Source organism: Oncorhynchus nerka, linkage group LG1 (genome assembly GCF_034236695.1).
Source record: "Oncorhynchus nerka isolate Pitt River linkage group LG1, Oner_Uvic_2.0, whole genome shotgun sequence".
NCBI classification, from domain to species: domain Eukaryota; kingdom Metazoa; phylum Chordata; class Actinopteri; order Salmoniformes; family Salmonidae; genus Oncorhynchus; species Oncorhynchus nerka.
The window spans coordinates 43,056,090-43,067,070 of NC_088396.1; positions in this window are offsets into that span (position 1 = coordinate 43,056,090).

Below are 10,981 nucleotides of genomic sequence, written 5' to 3' on the forward strand. Positions count from 1 at the left end.
GCACAAAGTCATACAATCTGGGTTAACACTAATGTCTAACCCTAACCTTAAATGAAGACCAAAACGCTCAGGATGGAATTTGTTTTTATGAATTTTTCTCAATATAGCCAATTTTTGTCTTTGCTGCTGGCCCATCTACCGGAACATGGTCAGGTCTGCCTCCAGGAGAAGACTCAACCAAATTAAAGCCAACCTGAGTTTTTCTAAAACATCTCCTACGACTATAATAACTACAGTTAAAGGACGTGTGGCTAAGCTTTGACTCAGAGCATTTCCAATTTCATCTGTGGAGAATAAAGCTGTCTTCACTGTCGCTGCGCGGGTTTACAGAAGGAGTACTGTATCAATGTACAAGGGGGTCATCAATAAGACCACCACTGGCTATGCATCTGATTAAACCTCTGAGGATGGAATTTAGTTGACCCTGTAAAGTAAATGTTTACGTAATGTTGTGACTTAAATCCTTCAAAGGTCAAAGTGCTCACATATCCTTTGGAAGGGAAAGCAAGTGGTTCACCACAATACGCAGAGAACTGTGGGCTGCCTGTCTTATCACACTGGTGTTATCATAAAGTACAATATCTCCAGTTTCTCTCTGAGATCCTACTTTCATATGATTCTCTGAACACATCTGTTATCAGGATTAAAATAATACACTGCACAAAGCACAAAGACGCTTTGAATTATTCACCTCAGTACGGCATGTCATAGTGAAGAGAATCTCATACGGTCTGTTTTCTCTCCAATCTTATCATTTAATCAACCGTGAGGTGAGGGATTGTTGGGAGACAGAGAGGACGAGAGCGATGCACAAGCTCTTATCGTATCAGCTCTGACAGCCCGCTCCTGTTCAATCACACTAAATGGCAAAGAGCAGGGGGAGCAGCCATCCGATTTGACATCGAAGATAATAGATCACAGACACTAGATAGGTATTTGAGGATGCAGCTCCCCTGTCTCCTGTAGGTGCCACTTGTGCCCCTATTTCATCATACGTGTTCCTATAACTCATCATACATGTTCCTCTATCTCATCATACCTTTTCCTGAAACTCATCATACATGTTCCTCTATCTAATCATACCTTTTCCTGAAACTCATCATACATGTTCCTCTATCTCATCATACCTTTTCCTGAAACTCATCATACATGTTCCTCTATCTCATCGTACCTTTTCCTGAAACTCATCATACCTGTTCCTCTATCTCATCATACCTTTTCCTGAAACTCATCATACCTGTTCCTCTATCTATCTCATCATACCCATTCCTCTATCGATCTCATCATACCTTTTCCTGAAACTCATCATACATGTTCCTCTGTCTGTCTCATAATACCTGTTCCTCTATCGATCTAATCGTACCCATTCCTCTATCTATCATACCTGTTCCTCTATCTATCATACCTGTTCCTCTAACTATCATACCTGTTCCTCTAACTATCATACCTGTTCCTCTAACTATCATACCTGTTCCTCTAACTATCATACCTGTTCCTCTATCTATATCATCATACCTGTTCCTCTAACTATCATACCTGTTCCTCTATCTCATCATACCTGTTCCTCTAACTATCTCATCATACCTGTTCCTCTATCTATCTATCTCATCATACCTGTTCCTCTAACTATCATACCTGTTCCTCTATCTATCTCATCATACATGTTCCTCTAACTATCATACCTGTTCCTCTATCTATCTATCATACCTGTTCCTCTATCTATCTCATCATACCTGTTCCTCTAACTATCATACCTGTTCCTCTATCTATCATACCTGTTCCTCTATCGATCTCATCATACCTGTTCTTCTATCTATCTCATCATACCTGTTCCTCTAACTATCATACCTGTTCCTCTAACTATCATACCTGTTCCTCTATCTATCATACCTGTTCCTCTATCTATCATACCTGTTCCTCTAACTATCATACCGGTTCCTCTAACTATCATACCTGTTCCTCTAACTATCATACCTGTTCCTCTATCTATCATACCTGTTCCTCTAACTATCATACCTGTTCCTCTAACTATCATACCTGTTCCTCTAACTATCATACCTGTTCCTCTATCTATCATACCTGTTCCTCTATCTATCATACCTGTTCCTCTATCTATCTCATCATACCTGTTCCTCTATCTATCTATCTCATCATACCTGTTCCTCTATCTATCTATCTCATCATACCTGTTCCTCTATCTATCTATCTCATCATACCTGTTCCTCTATCTATCTCATCATACCTGTTCCTCTAACTATCATACCTGTTCCTCTATCTATCATACCTGTTCCTCTATCGATCTCATCATACCTGTTCTTCTATCTATCTCATCATACCTGTTCCTCTAACTATCATACCTGTGCCTCTATCTATCATACCTGTTCCTCTATCGATCTCATCATACCTGTTCTTCTATCTATCTCATCATACCTGTTCCTCTAACTATCATACCTGTTCCTCTATCTATCATACCTGTTCCTCTATCTATCTCATCATACCTGTTCCTCTATCTATCTCATCATACCTGTTCCTCTATCTATCTCTCATCATACCTGTTCCTCTATCTATCATACCTGTTCCTCTATCTATCATACCTGTTCCTCTAACTATCATACCTGTTCCTCTATCTATCATACCTGTTCCTCTATCTATCATACCTGTTCCTCTATCTATCTCATCATACCTGTTCCTCTATCTATCATACCTGTTCCTCTATCTATCTCATCATACCTGTTCCTCTAACTATCATATCTATCTATCATCATACCTGTTCCTCTATCTATCTATGTTCTCATCATACCTGTTCCTCTAACTATCATACCTGATCTATCTCATCATACCTGTTCCTCTATCTATCTCATCATACCTGTTCCTCTAACTATCATACCTGTTCCTCTATCTATCATACCTGTTCCTCTATCGATCTCATCATACCTGTTCTTCTATCTATCTCATCATACCTGTTCCTCTAACTATCATACTCATCATACCTGTTCCTCTATCTATCATATCTCATCATACCTGTTCCTCTATCTATCGATCTCATCATACCTGTTCTTATCTATCTATCTCATCATACCTGTTCCTCTAACTATCATACCTGTTCCTCTATCTATCATACCTGTTCCTCTATCTATCATACCTGTTCCTCTAACTATCATACCTGTTCCTCTAACTATCATACCTGTTCCTCTATCTATCTCATCATACCTGTTCCTCTATCTATCATACCTGTTCCTCTATCTATCTCATCATACCTGTTCCTCTAACTATCATACCTGTTCCTCTATCTATCATACCTGTTCCTCTATCTATCTCATCATACCTGTTCCTCTATCTATCATACCTGTTCCTCTATCTATCATACCTGTTCCTCTATCTATCTCATCATACCTGTTCCTCTATCTATCATACCTGTTCCTCTATCTATCATACCTGTTCCTCTATCTATCATACCTGTTCCTCTATCTATCATACCTGTTCCTCTATCTATCATACCTGTTCCTCTATCTATCATACCTGTTCCTCTATCTATCATACCTGTTCCTCTATCTATCATACCTGTTCCTCTAACTATCATACCTGTTCCTCTATCTATCATACCCGTTCCTCTATCTATCATACCTGTTCCTCTATCTATCTCATCATACCTGTTCCTCTATCTATCTCATCATACCTGTTCCTCTATCTATCTATCTCATCATGCCTGTTCCTCGATCTATCTCATCATACCTGTTCCTCTAACTATCATACCTGTTCCTCTAACTATCATACCTGTTCCTCTAACTATCATACCTGTTCCTGTATCTATCTCATCCTAGCTGTCAGTCTGTCTCTATATATGTATAGTCTTAGCAGGGGAGGTGATGATAACTATGCTCAGACACAAGGTTCATGGAGAGGAGAGTCTCGGGGGTATCAACGTGTTTGCTACAGCAGGAACATAGTCCTGCAGTAACAGGAAATGTAAATGATTATGTGGATTATAATGAATATACATTTTTGAAGTGGTTGATACATTTCTTGTTGGGGCCAATTAAGTCTGAAATTACAAAATTTCGAAGCCTTTTTTAAAACTGAAATATATTACAAGTTCACATTTCCTGCTGTGCAGGAACATATTCTCAGCAACAGAAATGAGGATCCTTCATCTGTAGGAGATAGACGTGTCTTTCCACTCGAGCTCCCCACTCCAGGGACTGAGTTTGTCTGCGTCGGTCATGGTTGAATATGGATAACAGGAGGGGACTAAGCACTCACCCCTGATGCTTCGGTTCATGCATGAGTGTGCATAAGTTATTCATGATTCATCTCTCAGTGCATAGTGTAAAGCAGTGTTCTAGATCAACACTCTTTCTCTGAGAGGCTTTCTAAATACGGGTCCAGGATGATTTGGGCCTGGGCAGAGGATACAATAGAATTACAATCCCTCAGCTCCTTTCTCAATTCATAAATAGCTACCCTGTGCTCAACACTACCTGTGTAGCCTTTTCTCATCAGGAAGATCGAGACCACTCGTTGCTTTTCCATCTGTGACATAACAGACACATCATGAAACAAGGTCTGTGTATCAAATGACACCCGATTCCCTCCATCAGTCCCCCCAGGATTCCAACTCGTGGTTCTGCGATCGCAGCACTTTTGGAAAAATCAGCAATTCACCTGCTAATTATGCGGGGGGGTTGCAAATTTGACCAATCACCGCACTACTTCCACATAAAACGGTAAGATCATCCCAATGTTAGAGCCTAAAACGGACCTATCACAGCAGTACAAAAAGAAGGCTCGTATTTTCAACCAATCACCACACATTTATCGCATAATATGGTTCAAATCAACCCACACGTCAACAAACAATTTCCATTGTCAGTGCATTTCTGCGATACATTTGACAAAATCATTGCACATTGCCATGAAAAATGTCAGAATCGCAGAAGAAAAATTGGTCATTTTCAAGTACAAATAATTATCACCCAAAATCCTAGAGACACTTCTTTATAGTGCACTACTGTTGTTCAGGGCTCATAAGGACTCCAGTCAAAAGTAGTGCACTATAAAGGGAATAGCGTCCCATTTGGGATGCAACCCAGGAGGTTGAGGTTGTCTCTCCTGTCTTCCAATAGAGGAGCAGATGGTTTTCATTCTGCCTCCTGCAGTTACACTTTGGGGGCCTCCGTAAGTGGCTGTTGTTGTTAGAGTGGGAGATGAATATGGCCCTTTATAGATTGATTGTCATGATAGTCTTACCTTACGTCAGCTTGATTGTTTTTCTGTTTCTAAGTACCAGCTAATTGACGTCCTAATTAGTTCTCTAGATGACAGGCGTGTCCATTTGTGTCAGCATGGCTTTGCGACCATTTTTTTCTTCAATACATGTTCAAAGGGTTGAAAACATGCTTGAATGGCATGTTAATGACATCGTGTGTTTCTGTGTGTAATATGTTCCATGTAAAAGGGGATGGGAGAGGATGCTTGAATGGCATGTTAATGACATCGTGTGTTTCTGTGTGTAATATGTTCCATGTAAAAGGGGATGGGAGAGGATGCTTGAATGGCATGTTAATGACATCGTGTGTTTCTGTGTGTAATATGTTCCATGTAAAAGGGGATGGGAGAGGATGCTTGAATGGCATGTTAATGACATCGTGTGTTTCTGTGTGTAATATGTTCCATGTAAAAGGGGATGGGAGAGGATGCTTGAATGGCATGTCAATGACATCGTGTGTTTCTGTGTGTAATATGTTCCATGTAAAAGGGGATGGGAGAGGATGCTTGAATGGCATGTCAATGACATCGTGTGTTTCTGTGTGTAATATGTTCCATGTAAAAGGGGATGAGAGAGGATGCTTGAATATGAACCGGGTCCTTTTTTGGTGGTGTGACGAGAGGGAATTGTGATTGCTATAGTGGGCATAGTGGAGTGCCTCTAATCACACACATATGTTGGGCGTATGTCGACCGTTTAAGGAGAAAAACACATGGTAATTGTATGCAATCTCTCCCATTCTACACTACACTATTTTCATACAGTAGAATATAAAGTGGTATTATAAACGCAATTGTCGCAATTGTATTGTCAGTATGCCATGTGCACTCTTGACTGAAATGGTTATGTTCACATCTCAGCAATCTGTTTACATGTCAACAATCTATGTTTACATGTCAACAATCTATGTTCACATCTCAGCAATCTGTTTACATCTCAACAATCTATGTTTACATCTCAACAATCTGTCTTGTTTGTTTCTGCAGGTCCTGAAAGACCCATGGGAATGCTTTCTAAAAGGTCCTAGGTAAAAGTACCTTCTCAGTTAATTTCAATTGCATGTTGACTATAGACAGCTACCTGGGTGTGACTATCCTGTGAAAACGAGGATCCTGACTTAACATAAATCAAACATAGAACCCAACGGCTTTCATACAAAATTTGTTACACAGTCACCCAAAAATGTGCCAACAAACTGACAATTTAGTTACATTTGAAAAGATTTTCATCAAAGATGTCTTCAGCTTACTCTACTATCTGACATAACACATACTGCCCTTCTATCAGTCACAATATATATCCACAATATATATCCACAATATCTCACCACCATATATATCCACCATGTCTCTCCACCATATATATCCACCATGTCTCTCCACCATATATATCCACAATATCTCACCACCATATATATCCACCATGTCTCTCCACCATATATATCCACAATATCTCTCCACCATATATATCCACCATGTCTCTCCACCATATATATCCACCATGTCTCTCCACCATATATATCCACAATAGCTCTCCACCATATATAGTGCCTTGCGAAAGTATTCGGCCCCCTTGAACTTTGCGACCTTTTGCCACATTTCAGGCTTCAAACATCAAAATATAAAACTGTATTTTTTTGTGAAGAATCAACAACAAGTGGGACACAATCATGAAGTGGAACGACATTTATTGGATATTTCAAACTTTTTTAACAAATCAAAAACTGAAAAATTGGGCGTGCAAAATTATTCAGCCCCTTTACTTTCAGTGCAGCAAACTCTCTCCAGAAGTTCAGTGAGGATCTCTGAATGATCCAATGTTGACCTAAATGACTAATGATGATAAATACAATCCACCTGTGTGTAATCAAGTCTCCGTATAAATGCACCTGCACTGTGATAGTCTCAGAGGTCCGTTAAAAGCACAGAGATTATCATGAAGAACAAGGAACACACCAGGCAGGTCCGAGATACTGTTGTGAAGAAGTTTAAAGCCGGATTTGGATACAAAAAGATTTCCCAAGCTTTAAACATCCCAAGGAGCACTGTGCAAGCGATAATATTGAAATGGAAGGAGTATCAGACCACTGCAAATCTACCAAGACCTGGCCGTCCCTCTAAACTTTCAGCTCAAACAAGGAGAAGACTGATCAGAGATGCAGCCAAGAGGCCCATGATCACTCTGGATGAACTGCAGAGATCTACAGCTGAGGTGGGAGACTCTGTCCATAGGACAACAATCAGTCGTATATTGCACAAATCTGGCCTTTATGGAAGAGTGGCAAGAAGAAAGCCATTTCTTAAAGATATCCATAAAACGTGTCATTTAAAGTTTGCCACAAGCCACCTGGGAGACACACCAAACATGTGGATGAAGGTGCTCTGGTCAGATGAAACCAAAATTGAACTTTTTGGCAACAATGCAAAACGTTATGTTTGGCGTAAAAGCAACACATCATCACCTGAACACACCATCCCCACTGTCAAACATGGTGGTGGCAGCCATGGTTTGGGCCTGCTTTTCTTCAGCAGGGACAGGGAAGATGGTTAAAATTGATGGGAAGATGGATGGAGCCAAATACAGGACCATTCTGGAAGAAAACCTGATGGAGTCTGCAAAAGACCTGAGACTGGGACGGAGATTTTGTCTTCCAACAAGACAATGATCCAAAACATAAAGCAAAATCTACAATGGAATGGTTCAAAAATAAACATATCCAGGTGTTAGAATGGCCAAGTCAAAGTCCAGACCTGAATCCAATCGAGAATCTGTGGAAAGAACTGAAAACTGCTGTTCACAAATGCTCTCCATCCAACCTCACTGAGCTCGAGCTGTTTTGCAAGGAGGAATGGGAAAAAATGTCAGTCTCTCGATGTGCAAAACTGATAGAGACATACCCCAAGCAACTTACAGCTGTAATCGCAGCAAAAGGTGGCGCTACAAATATTAACTTAAGTGGGCTGAATAAATTTGCCCCCAACTTTTCAGTTTTTGATTTGTTAAAAAAAATATAAAACTGTTTGAAATATCAATAAATGTCGGACCACTTCATGATTGTGTCCCACTTGTTGTTGATTCTTCACAAAAAATACAGTTTTATATCTTTATGTTTGAAGCCTGAAATGTGGCAAAAGGTCGCAAAGTTCAAGGGGGCCGAATACTTTCGCAAGGCACTGTATATCCACCATGTCTCTCCACCATATATATCCACCATGTCTCTTCACAACACAGTGCCTTCAGAAGGTATTCACACCTCTTGACTTTTTCCAAATGTTGTTGTTTCAGCCTTAATTTAAAGTGGATTACATTGAGATTGTATGTCACCGGCCTACACACAATACCTCATAATGTCAAAGTGGAGTTATGCTTTTAAATAATTGACAAATTAATAGAAAATGAAAAGCTGAAATGTTTTGAGGTAATAACTATACAACCCCGTTGTCATGGCAAGCCTAAATACTGTTAAGTTCAGGAGCAAAACATTTGCTCACTCTGTGTTTAAAAATAGTGTTTAACATACATTTTTGAATGACTACCTCATCGCTGTACCCCACACATATATTTAGCAATAAAATAAACTTCCTCTCACTGTCAACTGCTTTTATTTTCAGCAAACTTAACATGTGTAAATATTTGTATGAACATGACAAGATTCAACAACTGAGACATAAACTGAACAAGTTCCCCAGACATGTGACTAACATAAATGGAATAATGAGTCCCTGAACAAAGGGGGGGGGGGGTCAAAATCAAAAGTAACAGTCAGTATCTGGTGTGGCCACCAGCTGCATTAAATACTGCAGTGCAACTCCTCCTCATGGACTGCACCAGATTTGCCAGTTCTTGCTGTGAGATGTTACCCCACTCTTCCACCAAGGCACCTGCAAGTTCCTGGACATTTCTGAGGGGAATGGCCCTAGCCCTCACCCTCTGATCCAACAGGTCCCAGACGTGATCAATGGGATTGAGATCCGGGCTCTTTGCTGGCCATGGCAGAACACTGACCTTCCTGTCTTGCAGGAAATCACACACAAATCGAGCAGTATGGCTGGTGGCATTGTCATGCTGGAGGGTCATGTCAGGCTGAGCCTGCAGGAAGGGTACCACATGAGGGAGGAGGATGTCTTCCCTGTAACGCATAGCGTTGAGATTGCCTGCAATGACAACAAGCTCAGTCCAATGATGCTGTGACACACCGCCCCAGACCATGACGGACCCTCCACCTCCATATCGATCCCGCTCCAAAGTACAGGCCTCGGTGTAACGCTCATTCCTTCGACGATAAATGCGAATCTGACCATCACCCCTGGTGAGACAAAACTGTGACTCATCAGTAAAGAGCACTTTTTGCCAGTCTTGTCTGGTCCAGCGATTTGTGCCCATAGGCGACGTTGTTGCCGGTGATGTCTGGAGAGGAGTTGCCTAACAACAGGCCTACAAGCCCTCAGTCCAGCCTCTTTCAGCCTATTGTGGACAGGCTGAGCACTGATGGAGGGATTGTGCGTTCCTGGTATAACTCGGGCAGTTGTTGTTGCCATCCTGTACCTGTCCTGCAGGTGTGATGTTCGGATGTACCGATCCTGTGCAGGTGTTGTTACACGTGGTTTGCCACTGTGAGGATGATCAACTGTCCATCCTGTCTCCCTGTAGCACTGTCTTAGGTGTCTCACAGTCAGGACTTTGCAATTTATTGTCCTGGGCACATCTGCAGTCCTCATGCCTCCTTGCAGCATGTCTAAGGCACGTTCACGCAGATGACCAGTGACCGTGGGCATCTTTCTTTTGGTGTTTTTCAGAGTCAGCAGAAAGGCCTCTTTAGTGTCTTAAGTTTCCAGAACTGTGACCTTAATTGCTTACCGTCTGTAAGCTGTTAGTGTCTTAACGACCGTTCTACAGGTGTATGTTCGTTAATTGTTTATGGTTCATTGAACAAGCATGGGAAACAGTGTTTAAACCCTTTACAATGAAGATCTGTGAAGTTATTTAGATTTTTACGAATTATCTTTCAAAGACAGGGTCCTGAAAAAGGGATGTTTCTTTTTTTACTGAGTTTAGCATTATCTGCAACCACAAAGACCAGGGAGGTTTTCCAATGCCTCACAAAGAAAGGTACCTATTGGTAGATGGGTAAAAAAGCAGACATTGAATATCCCTTTGAGCCTGGTGAAGTTACTAACTTACACTTTGGATGGTGTATCTGTCACGCCCTGACCTTAGAGATCTTTTTTTATGTCTCTATTTTGGTTTGGTCAGGGCATGAGTTGGGGTAGCATTCTATGTTTTGTGTTCTATGTTTTCTATTTCTGTGTTTGGCCGGGTGTGGTTCTCAATCAGAGGCAGCTGTCTATCGTTGTCTCTGATTGAGAACCATACTTAGGTAGCCTTTTCCCACCTGTGTTTTGTGGGTAGTTGTTTTCTGTTTTTGTGTCTGCACCAGACATAACTGTTTCGTTCATTATCTTTGTTGTTTTTGTTATTCAGTGTTCAGTTCTATTAATACATCATGAAGACTTACCACGCTGCGCTTTGGTCCACTTCTTCATGCAACGATGACCGTTACAGTATCAATACACTCAATAACTATAAAGATACAGGGGCTTTCTTAACTCAGCTGCTGGAGAGGAAGGAAACCGCTCAGGTATTTGACCAGTTACACAGTTTAATTAATGGCTGTAATAGGAGAAATGAACTGAAGAAGGATGAACAACATTGTAG